The sequence below is a fragment of the Oncorhynchus tshawytscha genome, linkage group LG14 (assembly GCF_018296145.1).
Source record: "Oncorhynchus tshawytscha isolate Ot180627B linkage group LG14, Otsh_v2.0, whole genome shotgun sequence".
NCBI classification, from domain to species: domain Eukaryota; kingdom Metazoa; phylum Chordata; class Actinopteri; order Salmoniformes; family Salmonidae; genus Oncorhynchus; species Oncorhynchus tshawytscha.
Window position 1 is genome coordinate 37,486,745 of NC_056442.1, and position 19,408 is coordinate 37,506,152.

The following is a 19,408-nucleotide window of genomic DNA, read 5'->3' on the forward strand; positions in this document are numbered from 1 at the left end:
ACTGACCAAACACTGTTGCTCTGTAAGTTTACTGGGGTTTGGTTGCTCCTTGGTTGCTTAGCTCTATTAATGGGTAGATAGAGACAGTGAATGGTCTTTCTATTCATGCCAGTAATGTGTATTGAATACATACTTTATTGGATTATTGAGTTCCAGCATGATAATATTGTGTAACATAGCTTTCCTCTCATATAATATAGGACATGCTTTATATCATAGACAGATTTTGAAGAGCACGTCTGCATATTGCATGTAATAAAAATCTATTCCTGTCTTCCTTTTTGTTGAATGTCTCTTGTATCCATTTTCACTAGAAGGGAGAGCATACATTATTAATGTTGGCATCATTGATCGATGAACACAAGAAGGGACAGTTGAAGTCAGACGTTTACATACACTTAGGTTGGAGTCATTAAAACTTGTTTTTCAACCACTCCACAAATTTCTTGTTAACAAACTATAGTTTTGGCAAGTCGGTTAGGACATCTACTTTGTGCATGACACAAGTAATTTTCCCAACAATTGTTTACAGACAGATTTTTCCACTTATAATTCACTGTACCACAATTCCAGTGGGTCAGAAGTTTACATACACTAAGTTGACTGTGCCTTTAAACAGCTTTGAAAATTCCAGAAAATGATGTCATGGCTTTAGAAGCTTCTGATAGGCTAATTGACATCATTTGAGTCAATTGGAGGTGTATCTGTGGATGTATTTCAAGGCCTACCTTCAAATTCAATGCCTCTTTGCTTGACATCATGGGTAAATCTAAATAAATCAGCCAAGACCTCTGAAAAATATTTGTAGACCTCCACAAGTCTGTTTCATCCTTGGGAGAGATTTCCAAATGCCTGAAGGTGCTGCAGGAAACAGGTACAAAAGTATCTATATCCACAGTAAAACAAGTCCTATATCAACATAACCTGAAAGGCCAGTCAGCAAGGAAGAAGCCACTATTCCAAAACCGCCATAAAAAAAGCCAGACTACGGTTTGCAACTGCACATGGGGACAAAGATTGTACTTTTTGGAGAAATGTCTGGTCTGATGAAGCAAAAATAGAACTGTTCGGCCATAATGACCATCGTTGTGTTTGGAGGAAAAAGGGGGAGGCTTGCAAGCTGAAGAACACTATCCTAACTGTGAAGCACAGGGGTGACAGCATCATGTTGTGGGGGTGCTTTGCTGCAGGATGGACTGGTGCACTTCACAAAATAGATGGCATTATGAGGAAGGAAAATTATGTGGATATATTGAAGCAACATCTCAAGACATCAGTCAGGAAGTTAAACTTTGGTCGCAAATGAGTCATCCAAATGGACAATGACCCAAAGCATACTTCCAAAGTTGTGGAAAAATGGCTTAATAAGGACAACAAAGTTAAGGTATTGGAGTGGCCATCACAAAGCCCTGACCTCAATCCTATAGAAAATTTGTGGGCAGAACTGAAAAAGCGTCTGCGAGCAAGGAGGCCTACAAACCTGACTCAGTTACACCAGATCTGTCAGGAGGAATGGGCCAAAATTTGCCCAATCTATTGTGGGAAGCTTGTTTACAGACAGATTATTTCACTTATAATTAATTGAATCATAATTCCAGTGGGTCAGAAGTTTACATACACTAACTTGACTGTGCCTTTAAACAGCTTGGAAAAGTCCAGAAAACTATGTCATGGATTTTGAAGCTTCTGATAGGCTAATTGACATAATTTGAGTCAATTGGAGGTGTACCTGTGGATTTCAAGGTCTACCTTCAAACTCAGTGCCTCTTTGCTTGACATCATGGGAAAATCCAAATAAATCAGCCAAGACCTCTGAAAAAGAATTGTAGACCTCCACAAGTCTGTTTCATCCGTGGGAGCCATTTCCAAACGCCTGAAGGTACCACGGTCATCTGCACAAACAATAATACGCAAGTATAAATGCCATGGGACCACGCAGCTGTCATATCTGTCAGGAAGGAGACATGTTCTGTCTGCTAGAGATGACCGTACTTTGGTGCGAAACGTGCAAATCAATCCCAGAACAACAGCAAAGGACCTTGTGAAGATGGTGGAGAAAACAGGTACAAAAGTATCTATATCCACAGTCAAACGAGACCTTGTGCAAAGTTACTTCAAGGACAATGCAAGGGGACAAAATAAACTCAGCACCAATCTAAGGACAGTGTAGTTGCCATATCGTTCTCCCATCACCATTAGTGATCATGCAGCAACTCTGAACAAAATAGAATTGTATCTGGTCAAACACAATTTTTCCCAAAAGTTTACTAATGGCTGGTAACAGGCTGATTGGTCAGCTATTTGAGGCAGTAAACCATTCTTGGGTAGCGACATGACTTTTGCTTCCCTCCAGGCCTGAGGGCACACACTTTATAGTAGGCTTAATTGAAGAAATGGCAAAAAGAAGAGGCAATATCGTCTGTTATTATCCTCAGTAATTTTCCATCCAGGTTGTCAGTCCCCAATGGCTTGTCAGTGTTGATTGACACCTCTTCCACAGTCACCTCTTCCACAGTCAGTTACGGAATTCAAAAGTACAATGCTTGTCTTTCATAATTTGGTCAGATATACTTGGATGTGTAGTGTCAGCATTTGTTGCTGGCATGTCATACCTAAGTTTGCTAATCTTGCCAATGAAAAAAAAACATTCGATTAGTTGGCAATATCAATGGGTTTTGTGAAGAATGAGCCATCTGATTCAATGAATGATGGAGCCGAGTTTGCCTTTTGCCAAAAATTTCATTTAAGGTGCTCCAAAGCTTTTTACTATAATTCTTTATATGATTTATTTTTGTTTCATAGTATAGTTTATTTTTATTTAGTCACATGATATCTCAATTTGCAGTACGCATGCCAGTCGGTTGTGCTGCCAGACTTATTTGCCATACCCTTTGCCTCATTCCAATTCAAACATGCAATTTTTCAATTCCTCATCAATCCAAGTGGATTTAACAGTTTTTACAGTAATTCTCTTAATGGGTGCATGCTTATATTAGTAACTGGAATAAGCAATTTCATAAATGTGTCAAGTTCAGCATTATGAGTGACTCATGGGCCCTGGTCAAAACTAGTGCACTATATAGTGAATAGGATGTCAATTCAAATACAGCCATTGAGAGTTAACTGTCCCCCGGCCAGGGGAGGATGTTGGTAATCCCTGCAGTCCCCGTCAATGTGAGAGCCTGGGAGGTGTCAGGGGCTCCGGCTGCAGTATGGAGACTGACTGCATTATTCAACTGCGGTAATTTGCTCTCTCCCTCTCCTTAGCTTGTGAGTGCTGATGGAGCTAATCTGGCTGTGGGTTCCCCCAGTGACGATGAGGTCACTGCGGCCAGCTTCTGTCGAGAGAGAAATAGTTGTTTAACTGACCTGACATCATCTGACCTGACCATTTCACTGTACCGCACTGTAATCTCAGGGGAGGAAGTATAGTACAGCGGTTCCAACATAGAACACGGCATTATGATTACATCATAGTCAATTATAGCCTCTAATACTGTTAGTAGCCTATAATACTTTTAACAACAAACAAAAATCACATATCAAATAAAATAGCCTATCCAATCTGTTTTTCTATGCCAACATACCTCACTGATCTCATTAGATGTTGAAGATAATGTGTCCTAATGAGGAGCAGGGGTATTTGTCACACTGACTCTCACCTGAGTGGCCCTTTGTGGTGTATCCCAGGTTGACCTTCCCCCCCTGTTGCCTTGGCAACAGAGCTTCTCCTACTCTGTGATTTGTCTATCCTGTGGATAACCAGAGTAACAGCCCAATAGAAAATGTGACCAATTCCTACCCTACAAAAGGAAAATGGTGCAACCTTGAAAGAATCAACAGTTTTGTGAGCTTTACATTGGTACTATCAATTGTCTTGCCGGTGTACAAGCTGATACCTACGAAAAATCCAATGTCATTATTCAATTAATTTAGACTTAACCACTCTTAAGTCAGCGTGTTCGCTGCTTCAGTAGTAAAATCGTATCATGAGGGACATTAAAACTGCTGACAAATGGTATAAAACTAGATCTACTAGCTATGCTTGACCCTGCCTAGAATATGCCGCACCAGCTTGGCACAGCTCATTGACTCAAGTCCTCTCTGAACAACTCAAGAACATACAGAAGCGTACTTGCAGAATCATCGTTGGCACGGCATATCCTGGATACAACAATGCTTTGACATCACTATCATTGCCCTCACTTCATGAGAGAAGAGATAAACTGTGACTGGACTTTGTTTCAAGTCCCCCTTGAGAGACTGGTAACCTGCCTGCTGGGGACAAGTGTTAGGAAGTTCCACCCACAGCACACACCTGCTTTCAATTCCACAGGCCAGGACTGAGAAATATAGAAAGTGTCCCATTCCATACCTATACAAAGTCTTCTGAATGAGTCTTCTGAATGTACTGTACATATTGTCATGCATTTCAATTGTTTGTACTGATATCCACATGGAAGTCAATGAAACAGAAATACATGGATATTGCAATACATACACAGTAGCACATTCAAGTTCAAATATTCTTTGGGGGGGTAAACTAGAGTTTCAATTTTAATGTGGATGTTATAATCTAATAACCATCTAATGTTCCAAATAATTATTCTCAATTCTTTATTTTAATTAACTATAAAATCCCAGTATCTTTCTCAGACACAAGGCAGACTCAGAGACATTTAAATACATGCCTTTGGGTAGACTTATTTACTAAGATTTATGCAGAGTGCCAGCAGTAACTTGTGTAAAGGACTAATGAAATTTTGAATGAATAGGATGACACTATATTAGCACCCTCTCACAAATGTTTCCAATAAGTCAGTTCATGGATGGTTAGTCATATCCTCTCAAGTAGCCATACTTGATCCTGGATATTCATTCGGCAGCTCTTGCCAATAAAGAAATGCCAAGGTCTGTACCTTTTCAAATATTGTATAATCCTACATTAACAAGCAGGTTGAGAGGTTGGAAAGAATGGCACAAAGAGCGTCAAATGCTCACTTTATAGTCTCCAGTTGGCTTGATTCTGAAAGACAAGCAAATACAGAAAATTACAACAGTCAATATCTTATGTGAATTTATATTACAGCTATCGTACAGGATTTTCACTGTCTCAATGCTCACTCTAGATTAATACAGTAATCCTGACCTTGCTTGTGGTTGCATAGACCACAGCATCGACTGTCCGCACAGGAGAACCCTTTTTGGTTCCAGGTTAAACCCTTTTTGGTTTCAGGTAGAACCCTTTTGGGTTCCATTTAGAAAGGGTTCTACCTACAACCAAAAAGTGTTCCTTTAAGGTTCTAGATAGAACCTTTTTTCTAAGAGTGTATGTATGCTAGCTGTAAATGCAGCGTTAATTAGTTTTGGGCCAGCACACACTCACTCAAGCCTGAGGTCACTTTAGCAATGTTAGAGTGAAAGCCTGAGCTGATTGTTAATGAATCTTATCACACAGCATCATTACCTTTCTTAGCCCAAGGTCCTGGCCAGAGCCAAAACAATCCTATAACAATGGCGGTACAGATGGTGCTGACCCAGGAGAAGGATAAACCAGACTCTTTACAGGAGGAGAAATTGCCTCTGTCTTGATGTTTTAAACCCATACTGTCCAACGTTATTAAGGTGAATATATTTAATCCCCATTCTGTCTGAATAATTGCAATGCATGCATTACTCTTCAGTGTGTTGGATTTGCCAACTGAGAGCAGTACTGACTTGGAGTCATGCCATTTTGTTAAATGTGAAAAATCCTGAGTTACGGGAGTTATAGTAAGGAAATCGGGGAAAGGAACTGGACCAAATCAAGGACAGTGAAAAAGATATCAGACCTTTGGGTGAATACTCTAAATGTACTAAGGAGGGCACACCTGCTTTATTAAGATAATCCTACAGCTCCCAAATCATGGCCCTGGTTTGCACTGGTCTGAAATCAGTCACAGGGATTAGAGCAGTCTAATGCATGACTCAGGGGCAGGTTTTGTTATCGTACACAAACAGCCAGACGGACGCCTCGTCGCACACAACAACGATCCCCTCTGAGATGGCTCTCCAGAAACTCCTCACCATCCGTCTCTACTCTGAAAGCCGCCAAAGACTCACAAAACCTTCTATTCACTGTCAGCCGGTAACTCAGTAAGACATTAATCCCAGAGGTGGGAAGTTTAAGATTTTTGGGGGTCACTTCAGAGACATGTTTGTGGGTTGTGGCCCCTATTAGAGTCATTATGAATCTGTCTTGGTATTTGTAACACCAGATCATAAGACTGTTTGATGATTGACATAACTCTCAGAATATGCTAATTCCTGCCTAATGACATTCTCACCCATATTCATGAGTATGTTTACCTGTGTTACTTAGTGACAGCATAACTGCATTTCCACATAGTGACCACCAGGTGTGTGTCTCTCCTGGACAACTGTCTCTCCATGGTGGTGCTCCTGTGTTTTGTGGACAGGTGGGGGGGGTTAGGCCAAGCCAAAGCCAGCACTTTAGAACTGGAGCATTCTGCTGACAGCGGACGTTCTGTATACGTTCAAAAACCCTATGCCCTTGCCGATGCAGGCGTGGAACACATTGCAGAATCACTGCGCGTGACCGCCTAACTCCTTCATTATACTTTAATCATTGTTCCCGTGAGGGTTGGGGGGGGGTGGACATTTTTCACTGAGCGGTACAAAAAGAAAAGAAAGGCGCTTACTTGCTCTTCTCCTCCATCTGTAACAGAGGACAGTGCAGATGCTCATCCACAGAAGCAGGAGGATGGCGGACACTGAGGCTACTCAAATCAAATCACATTTTATTAGTCACATGCACCGAATACAACCGCTGTAGACCTTACAGTGAAATGCTTACTTACAAGCTCCCAACCAACAATGCAGTTAAAAAAAAATATGGATAAGAATAAGAGATAAAAGTAACAAGTAATTAAAGAGCAGTTAAACAACAATAGCGAGACTATATACAGGCAGGTACTAGTACAGAGTCAATGTGCGGGGGCACCGGTTAGTTGAGGTATTATGTACATGCAAGTAAAAAGGGGGGTCAATGCAAATAGTCTGGGTAGCCATTTGATTAGATGTTCAGGACTCTTATGGCTTGGGGGTAGAAGCTGTTTAGAAGCCTATTGGAGAACAGTCTATGACTAGAGTGGCTGGAGTCTTTGACAATTTTTAGGGCCTTCCTCTGACACCGTCTGGTATAGAGGTCCTGGATGGCAGGCAGCTTAGCCCCAGTGATGTACTGGGCCGTTTGCACTACCCTACCCGAGCAGTTGCCATACCAGGATGCTCTCGATGGTGCAGCTGTAGAACCTTTTGAGGATCTGAGGACCTGTGCCAAATCTTTTCAGTCTCCTGAGGGGGAATAGGTTTTGTTGCGCCCTCTTCACGACTGTCTTGGTGTGCTTGGACCATGATAGTTCATTGGTGATGTGGACACCAAGGAACTTGAAGCTCTCAACCTGCTTCACTGCAGCCCCATCGATGAGAATGGGGGTGTGCTCGGTCCTCTTTTTCCTGTAGTCCACAATCATCTCCTTTGTCATCCGCAATTAGAACAGTGCAGTCGTCGCATACATTCTCCACCAGGACCTCTGCAACTAAACTAAGAAGGTCATTTATGAGGTTTAGTCCCAAAGAGAAATGTAATTCTTCATTTAATATTTTAATTGATGCAATCTATTATCAGCATTTGCTGTGATTGTGGAAGGGAGAGTGTCTTGTCTTTTGTTTACACTATTGAATGTAATTCAAGATTACCTAAACCACAGAGGGGAAACTCAGTATGCAACATAACACAGTGAACGTACCAAATCCTTGTCACGTTCTGACCTTTATTTCCTGTGTTTTGTATTTAGTTAGTATGGTCAGGGCGTGAGTTGGGTGGGCAGTCTATGTTTGATTTTCTATGATTTGGGGTTTTCTATGTTTCGGCCTAGTATGGTTCTCAATCAGAGGCAGGTGTCATTAGTTGTCTCTGATTGAGAATCATACTTAGGTAGCCTGGGTAACACTGTGTGTTTGTGGGTGATTGTTCCTGTCTTTGTGTTTTGCACCAGATAGGGCTGTTTAGGGTTTCACACGTTTCTTGTTTTGTTGTATCAGTTGTTCATGTGTAAGTTTACATATTAAAAGAACCATGGACACTTACCACGCCGCATATTGGTCCTCTGATCCTTTTCGCCTCTCCTCTTCGGAAGAAGAGGAGGAAATCCCTTACAGAATCACCCACCCAACTCGGACCAAGCGGCGTGGTAAACAGCAGCGACGACAGCAGCAGCAGCGGCAACAACAGCGGCCAGCATCACAGGACTCCTGGACATGGGAGGATGTATTGGACGGCAAGGGTTGCTACACCTGGGAGGAGATCCTGGCGGGAAAGGATCGCCTTCCATGGGAACAGGTGGAGGCAACTAGGAGAACAGAGGCAGCCGGAGAGAGGAGCCGGCGATATGAGGAGGCAGCACGGCAGTGCGACAGGTAGGAGAGGCAGCCCCCAAAAAATTTTTTGGGGGGGGGCAGACGAGGTGTGGTACTAAGCCAGGTAGCAGACCTGAGCTCACTCCTCGTGCTTATGATAAGCAGCGCATTACTGGTCAGGCGCCGTGTTATGCGGTTAAGCGCACGGTGTCGCCAGTGCGTGTCCATAGCCCGGTGCGCTATAGGGCAGCCCCCCGAAAGTGCCATGCGAGTGTGGGCATTGAGCCAGGGCGTATGGTGCCTGCTCAGCGGGTCTGGTCGCCAGTACGCAGTTTTGGTCCAGGTTATCCTGCGCCGGCTCTGCGTGCTGTGTCTCCGGGGCGCTGGGAGGGTGCAGTGCGTCCTCTGCCTGCGCTCCGCTCGTGCCGGGCAAATGTGGGAGTGGAGCCTAGGGGAGAGGTGCGTGTAGTGAGCACTAGATCTCCCGTGCTTATCCACAGCCCGGTTCAACCTGTGCCTGCACTCTGGAGGGTCCGGGCTAGAGGAGTTGCCCAGCCTGGGGAAGTGGTGCCAAGGTTGCGCACCAGAGCTCCAGTGCTCCCCACAGCCCGGTCCTTCAGGTGCCTCCTCCTAACACCAAGCCTCCTGAAGGTCTCCCCAGCCTGGTGGTTCCTGTGGCAGCCCCACGCACCAGGCTGTCTCTCCGTCTCCTTCCTGCAGGTCCTCCCGCCTGTCCGGCGCTGCTGCCGGAGCCTCCCGCCTGTCCGGCGCCGCTGCCGGAGCCTCCCGCCTGTCCGGCGCCGCTGCCGGAGCCTCCCGCCTGTCCGGCGCCGCTGCCGGAGCCTCCCGCCTGTCCGGCGCCGCTGCCGGAGCCTCCCGCCTGTCCGGCGCCGCTGCCGGAGTCTCCCGCCTGTCCGGCGCTGCGGCCGGAGCCTCCCGCCTGTCCGGAGTTAGAGGCGCCAGAGCCCGTCAGCCCAGAGGCGCCAGAGCCCCTCAGTCCAGAGGCGCCAGAGCTTCTGCCCCTCTGTCCAGAGCTTCTGCCCCTCTGTCCAGAGCTTCTGCCCCTCTGTCCAGAGCTTCTGCCCCTCTGTCCAGAGCTACCCCTCTGTCCCGAGCTGCCCCTCTGTCCAGTGGGGTCATTGAGAGGGGTGGCCATGGTGAGAAAGCCACGGAGGCGGACAATAAGGCGGACTAAGACAATGGTGAAGTGGGGTCCGCGTCCTGCGCCAGAGCCGCCACCGCGGACAGACGCCCACCCAGACCCTCCCCTATAGGTCAAGGTTTTGCGGCCGGAGTCCCCACCTTTGGGGGTACTGTCACGTTCTGACCTTTATTTCCTGTGTTTTGTATTTAGTTAGTATGGTCAGGGCGTGAGTTGGGTGGGCAGTCTATGTTTGATTTTCTATGATTTGGGGTTTTCTATGTTTCGGCCTAGTATGGTTCTCAATCAGAGGCAGGTGTCATTAGTTGTCTCTGATTGAGAATCATACTTAGGTAGCCTGGGTAACACTGTGTGTTTGTGGGTGATTGTTCCTGTCTTTGTGTTTTGCACCAGATAGGGCTGTTTAGGGTTTCACACGTTTCTTGTTTTGTTGTATCAGTTGTTCATGTGTAAGTTTACATATTAAAAGAACCATGGACACTTACCACGCCGCATATTGGTCCTCTGATCCTTTTCGCCTCTCCTCTTCGGAAGAAGAGGAGGAAATCCCTTACAATCCTGTAGCTCCCAAGTCTCTATTTATGTAGGATGACTTCAATGGTGATAAAAGATGTGTCTGTCCTGCAATGCCTTTCTTGTCATTCCTCTCATCAACAATAACAAACCCCCACAGTCTGCTTTCACTGATGAATATGAGGATGTAGACTAATCTCAGCTCTGAGTAGAGGGAAAGAGAGAGAGCGAGTGATTTTGTGTTTCTCACCCATGGTCAGATGCACATTGCTGGCCTGAGGCATGAGGAGGGCAGACACAGAGGCTAGGCACTCCACATGAGAGCTCTCTGCTGCCTGGACACTGAAATTACTGGTCAGGTTGTGGAGGCACTCCACATCAACAGTCCCTTCAGTGCTGATGTTGTACTGACCCTGGTCCACTTCTCTGCCATTCACCAGCCAAGTCAGACTGAGCTCTGGGTACCAGCCTACAACAGGACCTCTGCTTGGAACAGGACCTCTTCCCCTTCAGCACAGTCACGTTCCCCCCATGATGGTCACGTTACCCTTCTCTGGAAATAAAAGATAAAGCGTTTTGGGGTACTGTTTGTATTTCTTACAGTTTGCCAGATCATTCTAGTCCATTGTGCTATTTTGCAAGAGTGTGTGTAGTATTTAGCTGGTTCGGTCACATGCATAACTGTGTGTTTCTGGAATAGAGGAAGGCGCTGTGTGTAGTACGCCATATGCGTGTGTACTGTATGCATGCCAAGTGTATCCTGAGACGGATAGGGATTCTCTGATCGCAATTGACCTGCTCACTTAGAGGCTTCTTACTCTTCCTAAATGACCAATCGTGTGCCTCGAGGTCTCAAAAGACTGATGGGAGAATGCCTCTTTCCCCCTATCTCATACACTGGCAGCCAAATAAGCCACTTAGACTGGGCGTTATCTTCTGTGAAGTCTATTGTCTGGCAGAGTGAAAGGCAGAGGGTGCAGCAGAGAATTGCTATAGATAGACTGATAATTACTGAAGCTTTGTCGCTTTGTCTAACTGAATTACATGTCTATGTTGATTCACGATCAAAGCTCTCAATGTTCTGTGCACAATGATGGCTTCCCCTGTTCCTTATAGGCTGCGTCTTGATATTTGATTTGGTATCATATGAGTTGATATAAAACTTTTATTATGCTGTCTCCCCATTGAAAATCTCAGCAGTGCAATAAAATAAAGAGGATCAGAAGAAGAAAACAGTGTCTCACTTCCATGGACTAATAAACTACTGCAACTAATTATGGATGGAAGATTGATACATTTGAGGAAAGATAGTCAGTCCCTTACAACATGAGGCTCCTCCCCCATCATTCCAATCTAAGTGATCTCTGAAATAACGTTTTATAAGGTTCATTAATCACAGTAAGCCTAGCCATCTAAGACAGGCTTTGTGACTGTTCCCTGAGATGATGCTGGTGAGGAGTACAACTCTTTTTAATTCCTGTGATTTTTCAACAGGGCCCTTGGCAGTGAAATTGCCACTCTGAGGGACAGCCTTTAATCTGGAAGAAGTATGGGCGCCTTCTGCTAGGATGAGCAGTATTGTCTCTCTCCAACAGCACTAGTAGCTCTGTCTGTCTGTCTGTCTGTCTGTCTGTCTGTCTGTCTGTCTGTCTGTCTGTCTGTCTGTCTGTCTGTCTGTCTGTCTGTCTGTCTGTCTGTCTGTCCAGCACACTGCGCCTCTCCAGCCCAATCACCAAAGGCACGCTCACTCGCCTCTGATTTACATCAAAGTGGCCTCATCCTCGGCTGCAGCACAATCTGTTCATATTCAACAACCCCATACAGGCATATTGATTTCTTCATGTAAAAAAAGTGTGCGTGTGTACAGTATGTTCATACATGTATGTTTGTGTGTCTGCCAGCAGTATGTATGTTCTGTGTGGGCGTGTTTGCATCATATTCATAAGGGGTGAGACCAGTCTCCAGTGGAGATTTGTAGTTCTCCTCCAATGGACCAACGGGCCACAAATCACCAGCAGAGTTGCTGATGGGTAACTGGAAAAGGCCTAGATGCACAATTAATTCAAAGGCTCTGAGATCCTCTGCATCCACACTGGAGGGCTTGATCCACCATGCACTAGTGTTAATGGGTAGTGGTTACATACACTGAGTATATAAAACATTAAGAACCTTTATTTAACTAGGCAAATTCTTATTTACAACTGCATACACCGGCCAAACCCGCACAACGCTGGGACAATTGTGCACCGCCCTATGGGACTTTGTGATACAGCCTGGATATGAACCGGGGTGTCTGTAGTGACACCTCTAGCACTGAGATGCAGTGCCTTAGACCACTGCACCACTCAGGAGCCCTAAGGGAAGGAGACAGGTTAAAGAAAGATTTTTAAGCCTTCAGACAATTGAGACATGGATTGTGCATGTGTGCCATTCAGAAGGTGAATGTGCAAGACAAAAGATTTAAATGCCTTTGAAAGGGGTACGGTAATAGGTGCCAGGCACAACGGTTTGTGTCAAGAACTGCAATGCCGCTGTGTTTTTGACGCTCGGCCGTTTCCTATGTGTACCAAGAATGCTTCACCAGCCAAAGGACATTGAGCCATCTTGACACAACTGTGGGAAGCATTGGAGTCAACATGGACCAGAATCCCTGTGGAACGCTTTCGATACCTTGTAGAGTCCATGCACAGACAAATTGAGGCTGTTCTGATGAAAAAATGGGGACAACTCAATATTAGGAAGATGTTCCCAATGTTTGGTATACTCAGTGTACGTCAGTGATAATGTGTAGCTCTGGCAATACAGGAGGACTCCTCCTGTAATATATTGAAGGCAATGGGTCATTGCTTTGTTCCTTCCTTTTTGCATGGAGGACATTGCTCAGGCTTTTAGCTGAGCTCTCAGTTTGCAGCAGGGTGAAATTAGCTGAATAATGAGAGAGGAAAGGGGAATACATGAATATCCTCTATGGTGTAATAAAGATTCATCACCCGATATGTCATCATCATGCTATTTTTTTTACACATCATCATCATAACCATCTCATTCATTTTTATGCTAAAACATTCCAGAGTAAACATCATTAACACAATACTTGTGTTTTTATCAAAAAGTGAATTATACATTTCTCAGCTTGTATTGTTTACAACCCATTTGTCTTCGGTCCAACTTTCCAATATGAGTGGAGTTTATAATAAGATTATATGAAAAATGTAGAAGAGATATGAGCAATACCTCCTAGCATTGCTACTGTCCATAACAGCTTATCATTCGTCATCTTTCTTCATTTCTAGTTGAGTATTCTTTGTGGCATGCAGGGTATCCCCAGCAAACTCTCGGAGATGATTCACTGGGATAGAGATAACAATTTCAGATAACTATTTTGACACTGAATCTCTCCACACCTTTAGCCCTTGTGGAACAGAGTTTATCTGCATACTGGAAACAGGGTCAAAGGGAAACATGGACTGAGGGATAGAGGGGAAAATGGAAACATGGACAGAGGGATAGAGGGGAAAATGGAAACATGGACAGAGGGATAGAGGGGAAAAGGGAAACATGGACAGAGGGATAGAGGGGAAAAGGGAAACATGGACAGAGGGATAGAGGGGAAAAGGGAAACATGGACAGATGGATAGATGGGAAAAGGGAAACATGGACAGAGGGACAGAGGGGGAAAGGGAAACATGGACAGAGGGGAGGGACAGAGGGGAAAAGGGAAACATGGACAGAGGGACAGAGGGGAAAAGGGAAACATGGACAGGGGGACAGAGGGGAAAAGGGAAACATGGACAGGGGGACAGAGGGGAAAAGGGAAACATGGACAGAGGGACAGAGGGGAAAAGGGAAACATGGACAGAGGGACAGAGGGGAAAAGGGAAACATGGACAGAGGGACAGAGGGGAAAAGGGAAACATGGACAGGGGGATAGAGGGGAAAAGGGAAACATGGACAGAGGGACAGAGGGGAAAAGGGAAACATGGACAGAGGGATAGAGGGGAAAAGGGAAACATGGACAGAGGGACAGAGGGGAATAGGGAAAGTCAGTTGTACAACTGAATGCATTCAATCAAAATGTGTCTTCCGCATTTAACCCAAACCCCTCTGAATCAGAGAGGTGCGGGGGGCTGCCTTAATCGGCATCCAAGTCGAAGATATGGAAAGAGAGATAGCGGGGGGAAAGGGAAGCAGGGATAGAGCAATAGAGGAATACAGGGATAGAGGGAGGGCATATCAGGTGAGGGATCACAGACTCTAAATCCCGGGTGGTGCATGATTGGTGCTCAGGACAGTTCCCTTCACCTTGTATTTATACCTGGCCCAATCGATTCCCATCCCACACCCTTCAACCCTGGCATCAACAATGTCATACAGCCCATCAAAATAGCCACTGCAGCAGTCCTCCTCTTTGATATACACCTGGCTCGATGCCCAACAACTAAATCAGCTGCTTTGAGAAAAATTTGAGAAGATCTGCTGCATGCATGAAACCTCAAACAAATGTAAACAAAGGTTTTCAATTAAAGCAACAAGCCAATATGGCTTAGGAAAACATTGAGTTTTTGTCTCTAGTGTCAGGGAGTGTATGGGTGGCATCATCAAGGATTAGGTTCAACTTTTGTTTATTCTGCTTTTCTTCTCCTAGTCAAGGTTAAATTCCCCCTTTTTGTCTTCTTTCATTCTGCCATTGTTTTCAAAAGGGGTTCCACCTGTTTTGTTTTCTTTGTGTGTGTATGCTCATGTACATGTGAGTGTGCACACATGTGTGAGAGACAAGGAGAGAGAGAGAGAGAGAGAGAGAGAGAGAGAGAGAGAGAGAGAGAGCCCATAAGAAAACAAAAATCCCACTTCCCAGCTGGCCTTTGAAATCCTCTCTTGAAAAACCTCTGCAGTACTGTAACTGTGGCTCCTTTGTTTCTCTACAAAAGCTGAACCACACGCATATCCAGGTACTTTCTGCAGGTGCTGGAGTTGTAGGCAAACTCATGGAAAACAGAAAGGAAAACGCTGCAGGCTACTCATGCTCATGTGATATTTAGGTCTTCAGCAGGCATCCATATCGCAGGTGGGGATGGAAGGTCCTATATATAGGGGCAGTACTTAGTGACATCACTTCTTGAAACAGGAGGTAAAAAATATCTAACTTAGGTTCACATTATTAACATTCAATTCATCAAAATATATGATCATACACAAGGAATGTGATCCATATTTACAGTAATATATACTGTATATACACAAACAATATTCAATTAGGGCACACGATAATTTTGACATTTTGTCACTAAGTACTGCCCCTATATATGGGACCTTCCACCCCCACCTGGGATATGGATGCCTGATGAAGACCGTTATAAATAAATATCACCTGGGAGCATGAGCAGCAGTGTCGTGTTTTCCTTTCTGTTATCCTTTGTTTCTCTGCCATACTGAACACTGTCATCCTGCCAGTAGGCAGCCAGCTCAAGGACAGCCAAATGAGAAAAGCACACAAAACTTGAACAAACAGATCGGACTCTCCTCAGGACAAATTCCCAGCTAAAGACTTGATTGGTGGAGCGGTTTATGGCAGTCGCATTGGGGTTGTTTGAGAGAATACCATACTGGGCTGAAATGGTCAACACAGAGCCACTATTGAGGATCCAAACCTCGCAGCACCGTGATGGTTCTGGGCTCCAGCTGCACCCAGGCCTCCAGCACTGACAAGGACAGACATAGAGACATGGGCGTCAGAAGCATGGTGGTCGGGGAATGTGGGTGACATTGGGGTGTTGTGATACAATCATGATTGAGTTATAATGGAAACCAATGACACATTTCCATTTAACCTAAAGGAGTAGTAAAGTGTTTGAATTCCACTGAATTATTCTCTGGTATGGTACATGAGGCGTGACCGTCTTCGTTGATTGGGAAGCTGTAAGAAACATGTACTATCTGACTGTAAGATTCATCCTCTAAAAAACAATACATAAAACTGAGTCGAGAAGGCTTTTGAAATGTGACCTACTCAAGCTTATCTCTCTCCGTCTTACCCCAAATCTGTGTATAAATCTGTTTTGATTGCCGACAGAGGCTTGTCAGCTCCAGACAAACACATGTTAAACCAGTGAGACAAACACATGTTAAACCAGTGGGTCCAAATGAGGAGAGCAACTATAAATCTATGCTGAGCTGTCCAGATGGCAAGCAGGATCTGGCTCGGGATCCAGGACTTACAGAGTAGAGTACAGACCAAAGGGTAGAGTAAATGAGGTCCCATAGCAGCAGCGGGCAGCGGGTGGGCGCTCTTTAAGTAGCACTGCGCTGGGATGGGTAAACAAACACATTAACAGCTGAAGTGCCATGTTAGATTTAATAGCCCACAAGACCATGTACCTGATTAAGAATAGATAGACGGTATAGTCTGTGAGGAGTGAAGATCTATACCCTGTTGTGAGGCATTTACATTACACTCCTCCTTTAGAAGAGTCACTCCTCAATTGAATTTCAGTGGCGCTTCACAGAGCTTAATTCCATTGATAGATGGAGGTGAAAGGGGAGAATATTTGTGGGTCAGGTGCGACTTTGGAATATAATATAGTAATATGCTCATTTCCAAGTAATCTGGGTGATCTATAAATTGTTTGTGCAGTGCTAACTGTGTTAGCCAATATGGCCTGTGTGGAGTCATAAATGATGTATCCGTTTAGGAAATTAGGTCTGAGAAATATCTAGGGCAGCTTATGTAGCTCATACTTTTCCTCCAAATGGGAGAATGAATGAAGTAATGAACATGTTCCTGCTCTAATTTGAGATGGGATTCAGTGACACTCTTGTTCCTGACCACTATATCCTCCCACTAATTTGAGGAATTTGAGGAAATTAATTATGCAGAGCACATAGATCACTAGGAAGTTAATTAGTGTGGCTGTGGGTTTAATACCAAGGGGTACAATGACCAAGCTCATTGTGGTGGTGGTGGGTGGGTGTGTTGATGGTAAACCTTCAATGTGTGTTGATGGTAAACCCTCACTCATTACAGGAATGTAGGAGTGTATTACATTTACGCTTATGCCCACCGTTTTGGCAGTAATCTTGATTGCTTTCTTTACTAAATTGGCAGGTAAAACAGAATTTATTTTGTGTAATGAATGTTATTCAAATGTAAACACCTACTACCTCGATTAAATGAACCAAGAAATACATCAAGGTAATTCAAACAGTTTTTCCACTTCAGAGTATATTCATTGCATATCAATTAAATTGACTTAATTATCTCAAATAAGAAAAACAGATCGCAAAATGTTGTTTTCTAATTGTTCCTTTGAATAGTTATATTTCAACCAACCTGAATTTAAGTGCACTGACAAGGATTAAACAAACATTTCCCTATGGTATAGCTTGAGAAGAAACAATCTTAGTAAAATAGGTACAGTAAGTCCCAAGAGATACACACCAATATTTCCCATACAGTGGTGGAAAAAGTATCCAATTCTAGTACTTGAGTAAATGTAAAGATACCTTAATAGAAAATGACTCAAGTAAAACTGAAAGTCATTCAGTAAAATACTACTTGAGTAAAAGTCGAAAAGTATTTGGATTTTATACTTAAGTATCAAGAGTTAAGGTTAAAGTATAAATCATTTCAAATTCCTTATATTAAGCAAACCAGACGGCACCACACAAAGCATGTGTGTTTAGTGAGTCCCCCAGATAAGAGGCAGTCAGAATGACCAGGCATTAGTGAGTGAATTGGACCATTTTCCTGTCCTGCTAAGCATTCAAAAGTAGTTTTGGGTGTCAGGGGAAATGTATGGAGGAAAAAGTACAATATTTTCTTTAGGAATATAGTGAAGTAAAAGAGTAAAAATATACATAGTGAGGTACAGATACCCCAAAAAACTACTTAAGTAGTACTTTAAAGTATTTTTACTTAAGTACTTTACACCACTGGTAGTATAACATTTATTAAATGTAATCTCGATGCAACTTCTCAAACTTATATGTTGTTTTAATCATAAATATCCTACTATTCATCAAATACAGGATCTTTATGGTAATATGCTATGTTTGTCCTATTGTACTGTATATGGTAGATACCACAGAAATATGTTGACTGGGTGAATTTATTGTTGAACAAAATACAGCTCTTTTTTTTTTACAGTATCTATTTCACTTACCTCAGTGTGACTTTGGGGATTTCTGACAGGTAGTGCACCACAGGCTGTCAGCTGAGGAACACTATTGACGCTGCAGCTATTTCCTCTAGTGTGGCGGTTGTGTATTGTGGCTACCATATCATCCAAAACCAGCCTGTTAAACATTACTACAGACCAGTGGCAAATTTGCTCCGTGCCTCTAACAAATGGTGACACACATACAGTTGAAGTCGGAAGTTTACATACACTTAGGTTGGAGTCATTAAAACTCGTTTTTCTCTCACTCCACACATTTCTTGTTAACAAACTATAGTTTTGGCAAGTCGGTTAGAACATCTACTTTGTGACACAAGTCATTTCTCCAAAAATTGTTGACATACAGATTATTTCACTTATAATTCAATGTATCACAATTCCAGTGGGTCAGGAGTTAACATACACTAAGTTGACTGTGCCTTTAAACAGCTTGGAAAATTCCAGAAAACGATGTCATGGCTTTAGAAGCTTCTGATAGGCTAATTGACATCATTTGAGTCAATTGGAGGTGTACTGTACCTGTAGATGTATTTCAAGGCCTACCTTCAAATTCAATGCCTCTTTGCTTGACATCATGGGAAAATCAAAAGAAATCAGCCAAGACCTCTGAGAAAAAGTCTGGTTCATCCTTGGGAGCAATTTCCAAACACCTGAAGGTACCACGTTCATCTGTACAAACAATAGTACGCAAGTATAAACACCATGGGACCACGCTGCCGTCATACCGCTCAGGAAGAAGATGAGTTCTGTCTCCTAGAGATGAATGCAATTTGGTGCGAAAAGTGCAAATCAATCCAAGAACAACAGCAAATGACCTTGTGAAGATGCTGGAGGAAACAGGTACAAAAGTATCTATATCCACAGTAAAACAAGTCCTATATCAACATAACCTGAAAGGCCACTCAGCAAGGAAATAGCCACTGCTCCAAAACCGACATAAAAAAGCCAGACTATGGTTTGCAACTGCACATGGGGACAAAGATTGTACTTCTTGGAGAAATGTCCTCTGGTCTGATGAAACAAAAATAGAACTGTTTGGCCATAATGACCATCGTTGTGTTTGGAGGAAAAAGGGGGAGGCTTGCAAACCGGAGAATACCACCCCAACCGTGAAGCACGGGGGTGGCAGCATCATGTT

General features: G+C 43.8%; 1 pseudogene; it reads right to left on the minus strand.

Moving 5' to 3' along the window:
- Positions 1 to 3,228: 3,228 nt before the first annotated feature.
- On the minus strand, positions 3,229 to 16,047 carry LOC121839163 (annotated as a pseudogene).
- Positions 16,048 to 19,408: the final 3,361 nt, after the last annotated feature.